Below are 21,479 nucleotides of genomic sequence, written 5' to 3'. Positions count from 1 at the left end.
CTAGTTGGGGAGAGGGGGGTGGAATCACTTTTTAAATTATATAAATGTTTAACCACTATGCTGTACATCTGAAACTAATATAAAGTAATATGGAATGTCAACTGTAATTTTTAAAAAATGAAAAAAATTCTGTTAAAATATACATAACATAAAATTTATCATTTTAACTATTTTTAAGCATGCAATTCAGTGATATTAAGTACATTCACAATGTTATGAAACCATTGCCATTATTCATCTCTGGAATATTTTTATCATCCCAAACAGAACCTATGTATCCATTAAACAATAATTCCAATTTTCCCTTTTTCTCAGTCCCTAGGAACTTCTATTTTACTTTTTGTCTCTATAAATTTGCATATTCTAGGTACCTCATGTAAGTGGAATCATACAATATTTGATCTTTTGTGCCTATAGTATTTTACTTAGCATAATGTTTTTAAGATTAATCCATTTTATAGCACATATCAAAATTTATTTCTTTTTAAGGCTGAATAATATTCCATTGTATGTTTATACCGCATTTTTTATTGTTTATCCATTCATCTGTGATGGACATTTGAATTGTTTCCACCTTCTGACTCTTATGAATAATACTATGAACATTGTTGTACAAGTTCAGATACTCAAGTTCTTTGAGTATCTGCTTTTAGTTCTCTAGTGGCATATACATAGCAGTGAAATTGCTAAACCATATGGTAATGCTATATTCAAATTTTTCAGAAACTACCGAACTGTTTTCCACATTGGCTGCACCATTTTACGTTTCCATTTCCACCAGCAATTCTCAAGGGTTTGAATTCCTCCATGTTTTTTCCAGCATTTTATCTTTCCTTCCTTCCTTCCTTCCTTCCTTCCTTCTTTCTTTCTCTCTTTCTCTCTCTCTTTCTCTCTCTCTCTCTCTCTCTCTCTCTCTCTCTCTCTCTCTCTCTCTCTCTCTCTCTCTCTCTCTCTCTCTCTCTCTCTCTCTCTCTCTCTCTCTCTCTCTCTCTCTCTCTCTCTCTCTCTCTCTCTCTCTCTCTCTCTCTCTCTCTCTCTCTCTCTCTCTCTCTCTCTCTCTCTCTCTCTCTCTCTCTCTTTCTTTCTTTCTTTCTGTAATGGGTGGGAAATAGTTTCTCATTATGGTTTTGATTTGCATTTTCCTGGTAGCTAATGATGTTGATCATCTTTCATATGCGTATTGGCCATTTGTATGTCTTTGGTAAAATATCTATTCAAGTCCTTTGCCCATTTTTGAATTGCGTTGTTTGTCTTTTTCCTGTTAAATTGTATAAGTGTTTTTTTAAAAAATGTATTTCCAGTATTTATTCCTTATCAGATATATTATTTGCAAATACTTTCATTTTGTGGCTTATCTTTTCCACTCTCTTGATAGTGGCCTTTGATGGACAGAAGTTTTAAATTTGGATATAGTCCAATTTATCTATTTTTTTCTTTTGTTGCCTGTGATTTTGGTGTCAAATCCAAGAGGTCACTGGCAAATCAGATGTCATAAAACTTTTCCCTATGTTTTCTTATGAGGGTTTTTTTTTGTTTGTTTTAGCTCTTAGGTTTATGTTGTTGATTCATTTTGAGTTAAATTTTGTCTATGGTGTTAGCTAAGGGTTTAGTCATTCTTTTGCATATATATATTCAGTTTACCTAGCACCATTTGTTGAAAAAACTATCCTTGGCATCTTTGTTGAGAATCAATTTGACATATATGTGACGTGTTATTTCTGGGCTCTTTATTATATTCCATTGGTCTATATTTCTGTTCTTATGCCAATACCACATTGTTTTGATTATTGTAGATGTGAGGTAAGTTTTAAAATGGGGGAAATGTGAGTCCTTCAATTATATTCTTATTTGCAAGATCATTTTGACCATTTGGTGTGTCTTGAGATTCAATATAAATTTTAGGGTGAATTATTTTATTTCTGCAAAAAAAAAAAAAATCACCATTAGGATTTTGTTAGGAATTGCATTAAATCTGTAGATTACTATTTTGAGTAGTATTGTCTTCTTTACAATGTTGAGTCTTACAACCCATGAACACAGGATGTCTATCCTCTTATTTATGTCTTTCTTAATTTATTTCAGCAGTGCTTTATAGTTTTTAGAGTATGTCTTTTATCTCTTTGGTTAAATATTTTTCTGAATATTTTATTCCCTTTGATGCTACTGTAAATAGAATTGTTTTCTTTTTTAAAGTTTTTGCATTGTTCTTTTTTCATCTTTATTGAAATTAATAGACAATAAGTTGCTTGTATTTACATTGTACAATTCAATGAGTTTTTTTTCAATTATAGTCGGCATCAATAATATACCAGTTTCACTTATATAGCACGGTGATCAGAGATCCACGTAACTCGCAAAGTGATCACCCCACTAAATCTAGTACCTTCTTCCCCTTTCATATTTATTACAATATTATTAACCTTCTTCTTCATGCTACACTCTACATGTCCATGTCTATTCTGCAACTATTAATTTGTAACTCTTAATCTCTTTGCCTTTTATTTTGCCATCCACCTCAACCACCCTCCCATCTAGTAACTCTCTAAATATTCTCTGTATCTATGAGTTTATTTCTGCTTTTGTTGTTGCTGTTGTTGTTGATTATGTTCTTTAGATTCAACATGTATGTGAAATCAGGTGATATTTGTCTTTCTCTATCCAACCCATTTCATTCAGTGCAATACCCTCCAGGTCCATCAAGGCAATATCTTTCTCCATCCCCTTCCTTTTAGTCTGTGCGTGTCTTTTAATCTGAAGTGAGTCGTGTTTTCTTATCCATCCAGCCACTCTATCTTTTGGTTGGAACACTTAATTCTTTTCCATTTGAGGTACTTGTTGATAGAAATGTAGTTATTGCCATTCTTTATTCTTGTTTTTGATACATGCTTTTTCTTCTTAAAGAAGTCCCTCCAACATTTCCTGTAAAACTGGCTTGGTGATGATAAATTCCTTTAGCTTATTTTTGTCTGGGAAGCTCTATCTGTCTTTCAACTCTAAATGATAGCTTTGCTGGATAAAGAATTCTTGGTTGTAGATCCTGGGTTTTCATCACGTCGAATATTTTGTGCCAAGCCCTTCTGTTCTGCATGCTTTGTTTTGAGAAATCAGCTGCCAGTCTTTGGGGTGCTCCTTTGTAGGTTACTAACTGCTTTTCTCTTTCTGCTTTTAAGATTCTCTCTTTGTATTTAATCTTTGGAATTTTAATTATGATGTGTCTTGGCATGGGACTCTTTGGGTTCATCTTTTTTGGGACTCTCTGAGCTTCCTGGGGATGTATGTCTATTTCCTTCACCAGGTGAGGGAAGTTTTCCATCATTATTTCTTCAAATAGCTCTTCAATGTGTTGTTTTCCTTCAGGTACCCCTATGACATGAATATTTTTACCTTTAATAGATTACCATTGGCTCCTTAAATTATTTTTTTTTTTTTTTGGCATTCTGATTGAATGTCCTTGGCTTTTCCATCCTCTATATAGATCATTTGATCCTCTTCTTTATTCACTTTGTTTATATCATTTAATATACTTCTCAGATAATGTGTTCTTCGTTTCTGACTGTTTCCCTTTTATAATTTTCATTTCCATTTTTGTTATCTCTTTGTTGAATTTCTCACTGAATTCATCTACATTTCTCATAAGTTCTTTGAGCATCTTTATGACCAGTGCTTTGAACTCTGCATTTGTTAGATTACTTGAGTCCATTATATCTGGATTTCTGTTCTCTTCTCTCATATGGTTTCTTTTTCTTTGTCTTCCCATTTTGTCTCCTTTTTTTGGTCTGTTTCTATGTACAAAGCAAAGCTCCTAAATCTCTCAGTCTTATTAGTATAGATTTGTGTAGTAGGTGTCTTATGGCACAGTGCTGAGAAAGTTCAACTGCAGGCCAAGTTTATCCCAAGTCTGTGCCCCTCTGGGGCCACCTGTTAAGATTTAGCAAGCATTCCACAGATGCTGTGCTTATACTGCATCAAATGACCATACCAGAAACTGAGGCCAGCTGCCACCATTGTGAGTCTTGGCTCTGTTCAGCAAGGAACACCTGACTTGCTGAGGATACACCTGGATGTGCCTTGGATGGGGCCACGAGTTGGAGGCGGCAGAGTTCCAGGGAATCCTTTGGACAGAGCTACCTCTATTATCCAGTTTGATGACGCCTCTGCTTATGGCGGCACTGAATCCGCGCACTGGGAGCGGGGAGGACTTAACAAAGGAACAATGGATACTGCAAGAACTTCTATACAGAATGAGTCTCGTCTCTGCTCTCACTATAATAACTCAGTGTTCCCCTGTAAGTTCCTGCACAGCCTAACAGGCACTGATACTCTGAGCAAGAAGGTCCATCACCATGGAAGTCCACTTGAAGTTATGGCCCCTTAAGAGATGTCTACAGCTGCCACAGCCTCTATTCCACTCAGCTGCTCTGGACTCTGCAGCCTTGCATACTCGCCCTGTCCTACCTTCAGCTGTTGCAGGGTGATTTCTTAGATTTCTCCCTTGTTGTATGGCTTGTTCATCTAGATTTCAGGCAATTTTTCCTTGCTGTTTGCTCCTTGTTTCTGTCACAACTTTGTTTTAGTTGCCAGAGGGATGAACAGAGCCTCTGTCATTTATATCACTTATTTCCCGCTCTGCAGAATTATTTTCTTAATTTTTATTTTTGAATTATTTATTGTAGAAGTGCAACTGATATTTTTGTCTGTTGATTTTGGATTTTTCTACTTTGCTGAATTCATTCATTGGTTCTGATTGCGGGGGGTACTTTTCGGTGTTTTCTTTTTTTTGCACATATAAGATTAAGTTATCTGTGAACAAAGATAATTTTACTTTTTCCTTTCCAACCTGAATATCTTTTTTTTTCTTGCCTAATTACTCTGTTTAGAATATTATGTTGAATAGAAGTGCTGAAAGTGGCATCTTATCTTAAGGGAAAGCCTTCAGTAGTGAGTATGATGTTATATATATTTATATATGGGATATTCACATATGGCATTTATCATGCTGAAGATTTCTTCTATTTCTATTTTATTAAGTGTTTTATTTTTATGAAAGGATGTTGAATTTTGTCAAATGCGTTTTCTGCATTTCTGAGATGACCGTATAATTTCTTTCTTTTATTCTATTAATGTGTCGTAGTATATCAAATGATTTTTATATGTTGAACTATCCCTGCATTCTTGGAATGAAATCCACTTGATAATGGTGTATAATGATTTAACATGCTCCTAAATTTGGTTTGCTAATATTTTGTCGAGGACTTTTATATCAATGTTCATAAGCGCTATTAGTTTTTAAATTTTTTGTAGTGTCTTTGTCTGGTTTTGATATCTGTGTAATGGTGACCTACAATGAGTTAGAAAGCACTCCCTCTTCTTTATTGTTTTGGAATAGTTAGAAAGGATCATTGTTAATTCTTCTTTAAATGTTTGGATAACTCAGTAAATCCATCTGTTCCTGGGCTTTTCTCTTTTGGCAGATGTTTGATTACCAATTCAATTTCTTTAATAGTTATAGGCTTATTCCAATATTGTATTTCTTCATGCATCTGCCCTGGTAGGTTGTATGTTTCTATGAATTTGTCTATTTCATCTTGGTTACTTAATTTGTTACTGTATAATTGTTCATAGTTCCCTCTTATAATCTTTTTAAAAATAGTTTTTATCTTTCAATCACAGTTGGCATACAATATTATATTAGTTTCAGGTGTACAACATAGTGATTAGACATTTATAACTTACAAAATAATCACCCCAATAAATATAGTACCCATCTGACATCATACATAGTCATTACAATATTATTGACTATATTCCTTATGCTATGCTTTACATCCACATGACTATTTTGTAAATATCAATTTGTACTTTTTAATTCCTTCTCTTTTACTCATCTCTCAATCTCCCTCCCATCTGCCAACCATCAAAATATTCTCTGTATCTATGAGTTTGTTTCTATTTTTGTTTGCTTGCTTATGAGTTTGTTTCTATTTTTGTTTGCTTGCTTATTTTGTCCTTTAGATTCCACAAGTAAGTGAAATCATATGACGTTTGTCTTTCTCTGTCTGATCTACTCCATTCAGCACAAAACTCTCTAAGTTCATCCTTGTTGTTGCAAATGCCGTGATTTCATTCATTTTTTTTTTATGGGTGAGTAATAGTTCATTGTATATAAGTACCACCTCTTTTTTATCCATTAATTTACTGATAGACAGTCAGGTTGCCTCTATATCTTGGCTATTGTAAATAATGCTGCAATAAACATATGAATGTATTTGTGCCTTTGAGCAGTGTTTTGGATTTCTTTGAATAAGTACCCAGAGGACGGATTACTGGGCCCTTCTTTGTTTTAAAGTTTATTTTATCTAGTATAAGTATTTCTACCTCAGCTTTTTCTTTTCATTTTATTTTCATGAAATATATATTTTTCCATTCCTTTACTTTCACTCTCTGTGTGTCATTTAATCCACAGTGAGTCTCTTGTAGGCAGCATGTGTAAGGGTCTTGTCTTCTAATCCATTCAGCCCCCCATGTCTTTTGATTGAAGCATTTAATCCATTCACATTCAAACTAATTATTGACAGATATGTACTGATAGTCATTTTATTATCCATATTTTTGATACTTTCTTCTCCTCTCCCCTCTCTTCTTCTTCTCTTTCTCCTTCCCGCAGTCCTCCTCCTCTTCCTCTTCCTCCTCCTCTTCCTTTTCCTCTTCCCCTTCTCCTCCTTCTCCCTCTCCTCTCTCCTCCCTCTCCTCCCTCTTCTCCCTTTTCTCCCTCTCCTCCTCTTTCTTCTTCTTCTCCTCCTCCTCCTCCTCCTTCTTACTTGTCCCTTTAACATTTCTTATAATACTGGCTTGGTGGTGATGAACTCTTTTAGCTTTTTATTGTCTGGGAAGCTCTTTATCTGTCTTTTGGTTCTAAATGATAGCTTTGCTGGGTAGGGTAATTTTGGTTGCAGGTCCTTCCTTTTCATCACTTTGAATATTTCATGCCAATCTCTTCTGTCCTGCAAAGTTTCTGTTGAGAAATCAACTGAGAGTCTTATGGGAGCTCCTTTGTAGGTGACTAACTGCTTTTCTCTTCTTGCTTCTAAGATTCTCTCTTCGTATTTAAACTTTGCCATTTTAATTATGTGTCATATTGTGGGCCTCTTTGGGTTCATCTTGTTTAAGACTTTTTGTACTTCCTGGGCTTGTATGTCTGTTTCCTTCACCAAATTTCTTCAAATAAGTTTTCAATTCCTTACTCTTTCTCTTCTTCTGATACTCCTATGATGTAAATGTTGGTATACTTGATGTCATCCCAGAGACCCCTTAAACTATTCTTATATTTTGGATATTTTTTCTGTTCTGATTGGATGTTTTCTGTTACCTTATCTTCCAAATTGCTAATTCAAAACTGTGCTTCAACAAATCTAGTGTTGATTTCTTCTAATGTATTCTTCATTTAAGTTATTGTATTCTTCATTTCTGACTGGTTCTCTTTTATGTTTTCTATCTCCACTTTTATGTTTTCTATCACTTTGTTAAAGTTCTCACTGAGATCTTTGAGCATCCTTATAACAAGTGTTTTGAACTCTGCATCTGGTAGATTGCTTATCTTCATTTTGTTTAGTTCTTTTTCTGGAGCTCTCTTTTGTTCTTTCATGTGGTACGTTTCTTTATCTCTGCATATTGGCTGCCTCCTTGTGTTTGTTTCTATGTGTTAGGTAGGGATGTTATGTCTCCCAGTCTTGGTACAGTGGCTGTATGTAGTAGGTGTGCTGTGGGTCCCAGTGGTGCCATCTCCTTTGTCACCTGAGACAGGTGCTCTGGGTTGTGTGGGTTGTATGTACCCTCCTGTTGTAGTTGAACCTTGGTTGGTGTTTGCATGTCAGTGGGAGGGATTGACTCTCAGGATGATTTGTTATGAGGCCTGGCCATGACTACAGAGAAGGAGCTATTGTGCAGGGACTTACCCAATGGAGTAGGATTCACTTTAGCAGGGTCCACTCAGTCTTCCTTTTGGGTATGTCATTTGTAAAGGTGGTTGGGTGGTGCTATTGTGTGGTCTAAAGGTGGCCACCATATGTGTTGGTTTTGGGGCTTCTTGAGAGGGCCTCTGTTGCAGGCCAAGATCAGCCCCACTGCCTGTGCCCTGCCTGGGGCCTCTTGGTATGAGCTACAAAGTACATGCAGATGTTTGCCACTATGCTGGACTTGATGGTGCCTGGGAGAGGCCAAGCTGAAAATTGAGGCTGGCTACTGCTAGCACCAGGCTTGTGCTGCTTAGCAAGAGGTATGGGGCATGCTGAGGCCAGATACTGCTTGTTTGGGGTTTGCGAACCTTTGAAAGATTTTAGAAAATTCGACAGCCTGAGCTAAGACAAGTCATTTGTATGGAAAAGCCATGGGAAATGGCTTGAGTGGGCCTAAAAGCTTGGTTGGGTAGGGTCTCAGAGAATCACCAAGGTGGGTGATTAGATATGGCAGTATTAGATATGGCACCCACCTGCATCTCTGCATGCTGTGTCGGGGAATGGCTCAACAACAACAAAAATAATTTTCCCCTGCAAGGAAAGCCCCTACAGCCCTTTCCCTGAAGCCAGATAAATCAGATCCTCCCTTCATATCCCTAGCACCTTTTGAGCTGCCGCCCCAAGGCTGGAGTTCAGAGTGATTGAGCCTGTCAGTAAGTCTGGGTTGGGGACCTTTAAAAGGAATGCCTGGAAATCCAGATGCCCTCCCTCTTATTCAGCCAAAATTTCCACTGGTTCTCACAGCCAGGAGTTATGGGAACTTCTCTTCAGGGCACTGGAACCCTGGGCTAGAGAGCCTAGTGTGGGGCTGGGACCCCTCTTTCCTCAGAGGGAGGAATTCTATAGCTGAGATTGTCCTCCCAATTTTTAATCACTACATGTGAGTGTGGGACCAGCCCACATTGCTTCTCCTACCAGTCTTCACATGGCTTCTTCTGTATATCCTTAGTCATAGAACTTCTGTTTAGCAAGAGTTCAGGAGATTGTCAATGATGGTCGTTCTGTAGTTGTAACTTTTATATGTAGCCATGAGAGGAGGCTAGTACAACATTTATGTTCACTAACTTGACTGGAAGCTGTGGCTGCTTTTTAATGGCACAATTTTTACCATCTTCAGTTTTCATTTTTTCAATCTTTTTTTCTTGTTTTGCTTCTGTTTCATATATCAGTTTTTCTTTGGCCAATCGTTTCACCATTCTAGTTTTGATCTTAATCTGCCTCACATGAGGATTGGTCATGGTCCCTCTGGTGTTGGGGAAAGGAGGGTCAGAGAGCCAGGGTAACTGAGCAGGGAGAGAATGTGGAGCTCTCTTATAATATTTTTATTTCTGTAAAATCAGTAGTAAATTTCTCACTTTAATCTCTAATTTTAAAAATTTGAGTCTTATCTTTTATTTTTCTTAGTCAATCTAAACAAAGGTTTGAGAATTTTTTAAACTCTTTTTGAAGAACTTTTAGGTAGTTGATTTTTTGCTATTCCTTTTTATTCTCTATTTTATTTATCTACACTCTCATCTTTATTATTTCCTTCTTTCTGGTAGTTTTGGGTTTAGTTTACTCTCTTTTTGCTAGTTCCTTAAGATGTAAAATTAGGTTATTGGTTTGAGGTCTTTCTTCTTTTTTAATTAATGTGTTTATAGTCTAAATTTCCTTATTATTGCTTTGGCTGCATCTCATAAGTTTTGAGATGTTGTGTTTTTTCTTTCACTTATCTGAAGGTATCTTCTAATTTCCCTTTGCTATTTTTTTTAACTCATTGGTTGTTTTACATATTATGAACATTTTCTGCTACTGATTTCTAGTTGCATTTCATTTGGATTAGAAAAGATACAAAAGATTGATATGTGATTTCGGTCTTTTACAATAAGACTTGTTTTTGTGGCATAACGTGGTCTATTCTGGAGTATGTTCCATTTTAGAAAAATATATTTTGCTGGTTTTGTGTGGATTATCTGTATATATCTGTTAGTTCTATTTACTTTGTAGTGTTTTTCAAGTTTGTTATTTCTTTATTAATATTTTGCCTATTCTTTCTATTATTGAAAGTGGAGTCTATGATTTTTTGAAATATTTAGCAATTATGGTTTTTATTTCCAAAGTCTGTAATTAGTAATTTTTTCATAGCATTTTTTTCTTCTTTTAAGCTTACAGTATCTTCTACTAGAATTCTGAGAATATTTTTAAAATGTGTGTGCATGCCCCTGCATGTGCATGCCTGCTCAAGTGCATATATATCTTCTGTTATATTTGTTTGTTTATTTATTTATTATTAACACTCTTCCCTCAGGTATTACTCCCTTTCTTTGCTTTGCACTCATTGCCTCTCTTTGCTTGCCTGGCTTTCCTTTAATGTGTCTGGAATCTTCATATTATGCTCATCTTTGTATTTAAGGGTCCCTATTCCCTTGCCTGCCAATATCGTATCTGTTTATCATTGCTTGCCTCCAAGGCTGGGTTGTGTGTTTTGAGCAGGAGGTGGGGAAGAGCATGATGTGTTACTAAGCTGCCTTGTTTATTCCTTGGTCTTTTGTGTTTGGAGAGCTCCCAGTGCTCCCATGCCCTAGCTCTGCATTCTAGCACCCATACTTATTGTTCTCATCTCTAGGTTGACATCCCTATATCTGCTCTAATAATAAGAATTGAGGGAGAAGAAAAGTAACTAACCCAGCTTCCTCTACTATTGTTCCACAACTACTTCCTCATCATTGTTCTCAGTTCTCTCTGTCATCCATCTCTGAACTTGAAAGTTGTATCAGAAGTGTACACTCTCTTCTATCTCTATCCAATCTACTTGTTAGAATGGAAATCACTTTTAATCTTCATTTGCTCTCTTTACACTTTAGAAGAGGGGCCTGCAAACTACTGCTTGTGAATTAATGTCCATCTCTTCTTTTGTAAGTAAGGTTTTATTGTAATGTATCCATGCTTATTTGTTTATGAACTGCTTTCATTCTACAATAACAGAGTCAAGTAGTTACTACACAGACTGTATGGCTTCCAAAGCCTAAAATAGTTACTATTTGTCTCTTTACAGAGAGTGTTTGCTAATCCCTGCTTCAGGAAGCTTGTAATTAGTAGATTTATATCTAAAATTCAATAAAGGCCACATATGTAGTAAAAATTACTTTTTCCAGGAAGAGGGAAGATTTTCATACTGCAAAACATTTGCAGATTTTAATACATGCTCCTTGTTTGCCATGCTTTGTTTAATGGACAACAAATATGGAGACAGCTGCACATGTTGGTAAGGGAGGTAGGTACTGTAGGTATATCATAACATGAGGAAGCATATTCCTTAACCATTGGAGCACATGTAACTTAGCTGGAGAAGGAAGATACTTATTATTTAGAAAATAATACCTAGCAGCATTTAAACAAGAGCTTTTGAATATGTTGTCATCTAAATATACCATGAGAATTCCCAGTAGGCATCTGATAGTCTAATAATTCAGAGAATCTGTACACTGAAAAATGTTAGTCTTCATTTTATTCTCAAAGTATGTTAAAGAATTATCTTTAGATATTGTGTACAAGGACTAATAGGCATCTTTTATTTACTTCATTTTAAAAATACATTTCAAATGTCTTTGCTCAAGTAAAAAAACCATTATTTTTAGGGTGATAAATAGATAACCTTTGCAAACTCAAACCATACGTTTCCCTTCCTTTTTCTTTTTTTAACACTTCACTATGAGACTTATTTATTTTTAAATCTATTTTATGAGTTGTCAGAGAACTTGTACTCTGTGATTAGTTTAAGAAATAATGCAAGCCATACTGACTAATACAGTTGTCCATTATTGTTCAAGTCATGTTGGCATCATCATTTCCTTAAAAAAGCAAAAGCATTTTAAACACTTTGCACTCATCATTGATTCTGGCTACTTGTTTTTTTTTTTTTTTTTTTTTTTAATTCTCCGACTCATACATTCCTACCTTAAATGTTAGAGAAATAAAAGCAATATTTTCATGATTAGTCAAAGGATACATATTAACACCTAAGATTAAAAATAACCATTATTTTTATTACAAAAACTATTTTTCACTTGAGATTACAAATACAGGCACATTCATTTGAAATATATAGAATGTTATATTATAATCCTAGTCAGAGTACGGCATAATAATACCATATGACATTATGATATAATTGATAGTATGGCATAATAATACCATATAATAATATTGTATTATTATATGAAGTCTACAAATTTCCCAATAGGAATACTTAATTTCCTTTAATGTGACTAAGAAATTTCTGAATTTCTCTGTGCCCCTCCCAAAAATAAGGAAATAAATATAAGGTATATGGTAAAATAAAATACAGTGGTTCATTAAACCGACATTAATGATTCTAATGGAAATATTCTTTTGAATTTAAAAAATCTATATATAAATACCTATTGTAAATATTTTAAAATTTTTTATATTTTTTTTCCAACTGTAGTTGACATACAATATTATATTAATTTCAGGTGTACAACACAGTGAGTAGACATTTGTATAACTTATGAAGTGTTTACCTCAAGAAATTTAATATCCATCTGACACCATACATAGTTATTACAATACTACTGACTATGTTTTCCCTGCTAAACTCTACCTCCTCATGACTATTGTGTAATTACCAATTTGTAACTCTTAATCCTCTCTTCCCTGCACCTGTCCCTCACCCCTAATCTGACAACTATCAAAACTCTCTGTGTCTATGAGCTTCTTTCTGTTATTTGTTTGTTTATCTTACTCTCTAGATTCCATATATAACATTTGCCTTTGTCTGACTTACTCCACTCAGCACAATACCCTTTAGGTCCATTCATGTTGTTAGAAATGGCAAGATTTAATTCTTTTTATGGCTGAGTATTATTCCATTGTGTGCATATACACATAAATATATTATATATAACATATATAATATTATACACACACACACACACACGCACACACATACCACCTCTTCTTTACCCATTCAGCTATTGATGGACACCCAAGATACCTTCAAATCTTGGCTACTGTAAATAATGTTACAATGAACATAAGTATTGTTTTGTATTTCTTCAGATTAATACCCAGAAGTGGGATAACTAGGTACTTCTTTGTTGCTTGTTATAGCCTTTGTTTTAAAGTATATTGTATCAGGTATAAATATTTCTACTCCAGCTTTTTTGTTTGTTTCCATTGTCATGAAACATCTTTTTCATTCTTTTACTTTCAGTCTGTGTGTGTCTTTTGAACTGAAGTGAGTATCTTGTAGGCAGCATATTAAGGGTCTTGTTTTCTTATCCATTCAGTCACCTTATGCTTTGATTAGAGCATTTAATCCATTTACATTTAGAGTAATTGTTGCTGGATATGTAGTTATTGTAATTTTATTATTCATATTTTTGATATATATTTGTTCTTTCTTTTTAAAGAAGTCCCTCCAACATTTCCTGTAATACTGGCTTGGTGGTGATGAACTCCTTTAGCTTTTTCATGTCTGGGAAGCTCTTTATTTGTTCTTCAATTCTAAATGATAGCTTTGCTACATAGAGTAATCTTGGTCATAGTTCCTTGCTTTTCATCACTTTGAATATTTCATGTCAATCCTTTCTTGCCTGCAAAGTTTCTGTTGAGAAATCAGCTAATGGTCTTATGGGAGCTCCCTTGTAGATAACTAATTGCTTTTCTTTTGCTTCTTTTAAGATTTTCTCTTTGTTTTTAATCTTTGGCATTTCAATGATGATGTGTCTTGATGTGGACCTCTTTGAGTTCATCTGGTTTGGGACTCTTTGCGCTTCCTGGGCTTTATGTCTATTTCTTTCACCAGGTTAGGAAAGTTTTCTGTAATTATTTCATGAAATAGGTTTTCAATTCCTTGCTCTCTCTCTTCTCTTTCTGGTACCTCTATGCTAATGTTTTTATGCTTGATGTTGTCTCATACGTTCTTTAAATTATCCTTATTTTTATGGATTTTTTTTCTTTTTGCTGTTCTGACTAGGTGTTTTCTGCTACCTTATCTTCTAAATTGCTGATTCGATCCTCTGCTTCATCTAATCTATTGTTAATTCCTTCTAAGGTATTCTTCATTTTGGTTATTATATTCTTCATTTCTGACTGGTAATTTTTATTTTCCATCTCTATTTTTGTGTTTTTTATCATTTTGTTAAAATTGTTACTGAGTTCCTAACTCTTTCTCTAAATTCATTGAGCATCCTTATAACTAGTGTTTTGAACTCTGCATCTGGTAGATTGTTTGTTTCCATTTTATTTGTACTTTTTCTGAAGCTTTCTTCTGTTCTTTCATGTAGGACATGTTTCTTCATCTTCTCATTTTGGCTGCCTACTTGTGTTTGTTTCTATGTACTAGGTAGGGCTGTTATGTCTCTCAGTCTTGGTACAGTGGCCTTATGTAGTAGGTGTGCTGTAGGTCCTAGTGGTGCTCTCTCCCTTGTCACCTGAGACGGATGTTCTGGGAGTGTTTATTGTATGGGTTGTATGTGCCCTCTTGTTGTAATTGAGCCTTGGTTGCTGTTTGCTAGTCAATAGGAGGGATTGCCTCTTGAGCTAATTGGTTGTGATTACTGGCTGTGACCTGAGGAAGAACAGTTACACAAGGGCTGTCCCTACAGAGCAGGATTCACTTTAGCGGGGTTCTGGTGCTGCCATTATGCCCTTTGGGTGTGTCACCCTCAGATATGACCCTGGGTGGTGCTCTGGCTCAGATCAAAGCTGGCCACCAGGCATGCAGGCCAGGGCCTCCTGGGAGGGGCCTTGCCACAGACAAAGTTCAACTGCAGCCTGTGCCCTGCCTGGGGCCACCTGGCATAAGCCACCAAGTGATTTGTAGATGGCTGCCACCCATGCTGGGCTCAGATGTGCCTCAAGAGGCCAAGCCTCAATACAAGGCCAGCTGCCACTAGTACTGGGCTTGAAGCTGCTCAGCAGGAGTTGCAGGGCACATCAAGGCCGGATGCTCCTTGTTTAGGTTTTGAGAACCTTTGATAGATTTTATGAAAGTTCTCAGCATGAGCCAAGACAGGCCATTTGAATGGAAAAGCCACTGGAAGCAGCTTGGGTGAACCTACAAGTTGAGAGGGGCAGAATCTCAGGGAATCACCAGGACTGGATGACCTGTGTGAGCTACTTTGATGGAGACCCAGATATGATACCTGCTAGAGTCTGCAAGCAGGGTGGGGGAGGGCTCAACCAAAGAACAATGCTCTGTGCCAGTACTTCTGCCCAGGAGAAAGCTGCCATTCTAGCCCTTGTTCTGAACCCAGACAACTCGGTTCCTCTCCATATGTCCTTGGCACCTTTTAGGCTGCTGCTTTAGTGCTAGATCTCAAAGCAAGTGAGTCTATCACCAAGTAAGCCCATGCATGAGCCCCTTAAAAGGAACGTCTGTGACTCCCTCAGCCCTCCATCTCACTCATCCATAATCTCTCCACCGATTTTCACAGTCAGAAGTTGTGGGGACTTCTCTTCCCAGTACTGAAACCTTGGAGGGGGAAGCCTGGTGTGGGGCCAGGTCCCCTTGCTCTTCCAGGGGGACTTCTGCAGCTGAGATATTTCTCCTTATTCTGCCACACACAGGTGTGAGACCAACCTGTTTTGCATCTCCACCCCTTCTACCAGTCTTGAGGCAGCCTATTCTGTGTGTTCCTAGTGTAGGACTTCTGTTCAGCTAGACTTCAGGCAATTCCCAATGATGACTATTCTGTATTTAGTTGTAATTTTGATGTGGATGTGAGAGGAGGCAAGGACGGCATTTATACACTCCACCATCTTGATCGGAACTTACTTTCCTTTTTCTATTTGGCTTGATACTTTCCTTTTTCTATTTGGCTTGAAAATTGAAGTCTATCCTTCTAAGCCTATAAGGTATGAAGGCCAGACAGCCCAAATAGAAGTAACTGGCCATTAGAGCTAACTGAGCTCTGGTGCCATAAGTAGATATTGGTAGTTTTGTTGAAAGCAGTAGTGGATTTTAATTGACTGGGCTTGGATAGGAAATAGCTGCATAACTAAGTTGCTGAATCTGTTTCTTTTCCTATAATATAAAAATGTGAATGGCCATTTTAATGTTTTCTTAGAGTGACTTCTCTTGGAAAATGTCTTTGAATATGCCACAGAGCAGTGTCAACTAATATAAAATGTCCTAGAAATCTTTCAATTTATGAATTTAAAGGCACACCTGAGGATTACAAGATTTTTTTTCGTCTACTCCTAATAGTTTAATGTTTGATTTAGCAGAGAGGAAGCAAGATGGATAATCCTGATGAACTTCTAACCTTTTTCCTGTCTTACTGACTTCAGATATTTAGGTAAAGCATTTGCAGGATTTGTATTTCTTTGTGGTGATATTTTATAGTTAAATTCAAAAGAGGAAGAGGAAGAATTGTTCTTAGATGGGTATTCATACGTTATCATTTGCAAATGGGATTATTTTTTTAATATCAAGCTCTTTATAGCTCAACTGTTTTTCATTTTAATGAACTACCTATAAAGGTGCAAGGGCTTCTTGACACTGTGTTTTCTCTCTGTTGACACCACTGACCTGAGAACTGAAGAATATGGATCAGCAGAATGTAGGTTCAACTTAATTTCCCTTTTTAACCTTAAGTTTTGTTTGTTTGTTAAATGTATAAATGGGAATGATAATAGGGGTATCTTTCTTATAGGGTTATTGTGAAGATTTTCTTGTAATGATATAAGGTGACAGACATATAATTAGCACTTAATTGTATATTCATCTTCATATAAACATAACTATTTATTTCTATCTATAGAATCATTTGAATAAAAACAACTTTTAAGATTCATGTAATGTTTATATATTTCAATAATGAACAATTCTTATTTGTAGACATTATCAACTGTATGGCTCTAATGATGCTAAAGTATTCTTTTCTTTTTGATTTTAAGAAATTAGAGTATTTTGCATTGTTTTCTCTATTTTTTTAAATATATGCATGTCTCTGTCTCTCTTCATCTCTCTCTCTCTCCCTCCTTCCCTCCCTCCCTCCATTTCTCTCTGTATGAGCTTATTTATTTAGTGCATAAAATTCAGAGGAAGACATGGTGCCATAGTGTAGCGGTTAGCATGTTTGCTTTACACACAGAAGGTCCTGGGTTCGCACCCCAGTGGAGCCACAGTCCATGGTCTATGGCCATGCCACCCTGAACAAGCCCGATGTCTGATCTCAGAACCTAAGCAGGGTTGGGCCTGGTTAGTACTTGGATGGGAGACCACCTAGGAAGACCAGGTGCTGTAGGCATAAATAAAAAAAAATTCATAGGAAATATCCCTACAGTATATAGAGATATTTATATTTAGGCATATTTACATGTTTAAAGGCTGTAGTAGTCCCATTGTAGTTACTCACCAGCAGCTTCAGCATGAACTCAAAGACTGTAGAAAGAGTTACTCTTTTTTGTGATTCTAAGATACATCTCCAGAGCATTTCTGGGATAATGGACTTAAAATAAAAATTTAGAATGCTAGGTTTTAAGTGTGAATTTTTCTTCAGCACTACTGTTCTCTCCTCACAACCTCCTGTTTCACTGAGTTCCAGAGAATACACAGTTTGGTACGCTCAGTTTGGACTCCAGTGATTGACAAGGAAGGATAATGTAAGTTTGAAAATATCCATTATACCAATATGCCTCCATTCTCCTTTATTGCAGCTGCAGTTATAGGCACTGAAACCATACCATAGTTTTCTCACCTCTATTCTTATAATACTCTTTTTTTTCCATAATTAGATGGCAAATAAATTAATACCTTGGGTTTATGAAGTTGGTTTAGCAAGTAAACTAGACCCAGTAAAATCTGTGGGTGCATCACCTATTTGCATGATGGCATCCAACAGCTTCGCTTCTGTAACTATCAACCACAGAAAAGATGCAGGTAATATGAAGGTGCAATTCAGAAAGAAGAAAATAGAAATGACCAAGTAAATCAACAATAAAAAATCTTTCTGCCTGTTGATTTGGTAATCATTAGAATATGTGTATAACAAACAATGTCAACATAGTCCAAGGAAATGGGCATCTCTCACACTCTGCTGTGGGGTATAAATTCACATAACTTTTTGGAGAGCAATTTGGCAACAGGTATCAAAACCTTAGAATAAGTTCTGGGTGTAAACCTTCTACTTGAAATTTGGTCTATGAAAATAATCTGCAGGAAGATGTAGCTATAAGGATGTTTACCATAGTTCTGTTTAAAGTAGAAAAGAAACCCCTCAAATAAATGATATGTCTAATAATAGGAAAGTGCAACAATGTAATTTATTAATGTAAAGACTTTAAATTTGTTACAGACAAATGGAAAAAATTTATGAAATGTGTAGAAAAAAAGTAGTACAGGTTACACAACAGGTTTATAATATTTACATTATATTCTGGAAAGATTTATATTGAATTATTAATAGTAGCTGTTTTTTAATGGGAATTTGAGTGATGCTATTTATTTCTGATTTATCTATATATTTTTTCAGATTTCTACAATAAACATGCATTTTTTTTTGCAAGATGGGAATAGAATGTTTTTAAATTTTAAATGAAAGAGACCAGTAAGAATACTTTATTTTTCCATTCAGAGATTCCTAGTTCCCTGGGGTTAGATTCAGGCTGTGAAATATCAGATAATAAACACAATAGATAAATTTAATTGTCGGAGTTGCAGATTGGTTTTTCAGTTAAGTGGTTTATTTTTCTAGAGCAATATGGATGAATTTCTGAGTAAAAATCAACTTTTTGAAAATCTATATTTCCCTTTTGTTGAACAAAACCAATAATACTGATGTTATTATAAAGGAAAATGAAAACTGTAGAGGAATAAACTTGATCAAGCTTGCTGGATAAACATTTATGAATAAACTATTTTCAAAGGGCTATGACCAACATTGCCTCAAAACCTAAATGTTTCTCATCCCTCTGGACATTCTGTTTTGAATAATAATAATAATAATAGAAAACCAGAAAGACTTAAGAAATTTTATTCGCCATCTTACTTAAGCACCATGTCACTTATGGCTTTCTGTTGACTCATGTCAATTCCTGGTTTCTAGCCCAAAGTTGCTTCTTGAGATTATGGAGACCCTAACAATGTCCTCAGAAAGTGTTACCTAAAAGCCTACTTTCTAAATAAAATGTTTAGGTTAGTTGCCTGAAATCAGGACAGTATTTTTTATAATCTAGAGATAGTAATGTGGTTAATGAGAGAATCTGAACAATTAACTTAAGTTTATTCATATTTGTGGATCAATTTAGGTTTAGAGTGGGTTATGTTATAATTCTTTTCTAAAGAAACTGAGTTTCTGGTTTCCCTCCCAGGTCAGTGCTGTGTCATTGTAAGATGAATAGAAAAGTATGTTCTGAGCAATTAACCATTTGTTGGAAGAACTTGAACAAAAAGGAAAAGAACTTCACTTGAATCTCATTCTTTTTAAGAAAGACTGGAAGTATCTTAGGGTCCAAGTAGAGAAAGCTCTGCTTATCAATTTTGTAATCTGGAGACCACATGGTATCTCAATCTGCTGTTTTCTTCTCCTGACACTCTTAACTTAGTATATATTGTGACCATACTAACAAGGATAGGTCATTTAAATAATTTGTGTTTGGGAAAAGATAAGGAGGACATCTTCTCTGGTCTCCTTTTCTCTGGAAATAAAATTTTGTCTAATATTTGTATTAAGGACATTGGGGATTCACTTTATGAAATTTTTCTACTTTCTTTAACAGCTCAAAGTATGTGATAGTCTTGTAAAGTTTAGTCTTACAAAACTACATGACATTAAACTAAAGTTCGTTTTTTTTCTTTTTAATTAGCACAAGCAGGCATCTTTTATTATAAAAAAACAGTGTGCGTTTGTGTATGTGTGTGTGTGTGTGGGGGGGTCTGCCTTTCTGTATTCATGTATTGCCTGAATACCATATGTCCTGTTCCTAAATAGAAAGAATTTTTAACTCAAGGTAATAAATATCTAAATTTCAAGCTTAAACTAGAAATGCCATCTATGACTATTCCATCATTTCTGGTGGTTGCGTCTACAAAATACAAAGCACATTTATCCTAACCACAATTAAAATCACTTTATTTTAAATACTATTTTAGTATTTTTGGAGCAGTGAATCTGTTTAAAACTTCTTTAAGATACTTGCGGAGACAGCAATGAAAATCCTCAACATTATATGTATTGTTTTTTTCTCTCCTTCTTCATAAGGATCATCTTTAGGTTAATGTCACAGAAAATTGGGATGATTTATTGTTTATGAGATAGTGAAATAGTTAAAGGAGATACCAGATATTAGCCCAAACCATGTGGACTTTGGAGGATGGAAGAAACTAGAAGAAAGTTTTATATGATTCTCTTTCCATGCAAAAACTCCTAGAACACAGGCCTCAAAACTGTCCAGGTGGTTCTTAGTTTTAAGGAGACCAGTAAAAGAGCAGTTCTCTACTGTAGCCCACTTATTTTGTGATTCACTAAAATTAACAGCCCCTCTAGGAGTTTGTCTATGGATCAGAATTTCAACATGGGCTAAAACCCAGTTCTTTGTCCTCACTCTCAGAGACTACTGTGTGACTCATTCTGAAAGTCCAGGTGTAGAAGGGAAAGGCACATGGAAGAAAAATCTAGATTCAGAATTTATGTTTGTCTGATGCCACATGTTCCCAAATGATTTCTGGGCTGTTTCAAAAGTGGTCTGCACAGATATTAATCTATGTGACCATGTCTGAAACATTTCATCACTGGGGAACAGCTGAAAGTAGTTGGTGGTTATTTGTGTGGTCCACATTAGGTGCTGTAGTATGGTCAAAAGAGGAACATTTGTGGGAGGCTCATAGGACCACGAGGAAAATGCCTGTACTTCCTCTTACTTATTTTTGAACTTGTTTGCATGACTGTGATTGTTAAACTCCAGGTTAGTTTATTCTCAAAAAGTAAAGATTGAGGTGGATGGGGGGTGGGAGATAGGTCAGTTCAGGCAGGGTGTGAGGACAGATGCAGTTTTCATGGGACCATCCTGTATCATCTGTTTACCAGGAGTACCTTTATTACCTAAAGCATCATACATCTGCACACTTTTTTCCAGACTGTGTTTTTCTAACAGTATAATGTTATGCAAAAGATCACCTAAAACAAAGGAGAAATATTGTTTTCTGCCTAGGAGATCACTGTTGTTTAATTTTGTAAAGATCCAAGTATCTCTCTACAGGAGAAAACCTCTTATTTTATATAATTATGATAGTAGGTAATCCAAATATTTTATTTTTGAAGACAATCATAAAAATGATACCTACATATCTTTAACATTTTAATTAAATTAAAATATACAACCATGCACTCATTTGCCAGTCTTTTGATGTAGGGCCAAGCCTTTATTTGAGTGTGTGATGGTTGGTGTTCTGATTTGCCTTTTTTGCAAAAAACAAACTCATAATATATTATCATCTACAATTTTTGGTTTGGATTT

The 21,479-nt window shown here is 35.6% G+C and overlaps 1 pseudogene; it reads left to right on the top strand.

The window, feature by feature from the left end:
- Positions 1 to 17,156: 17,156 nt before the first annotated feature.
- On the top strand, positions 17,157 to 17,272 carry LOC112471179 (annotated as a pseudogene).
- The last annotated feature ends 4,207 nt before the right edge of the window (positions 17,273 to 21,479 follow it).

This window comes from Pteropus alecto, unplaced genomic scaffold, assembly GCF_000325575.1.
Source record: "Pteropus alecto unplaced genomic scaffold, ASM32557v1 scaffold45, whole genome shotgun sequence".
NCBI lineage: Eukaryota > Metazoa > Chordata > Mammalia > Chiroptera > Pteropodidae > Pteropus > Pteropus alecto.
Note: the sequence above shows the minus strand (reverse complement) of the source record. Positions and strands in the feature narration are given on the sequence as shown.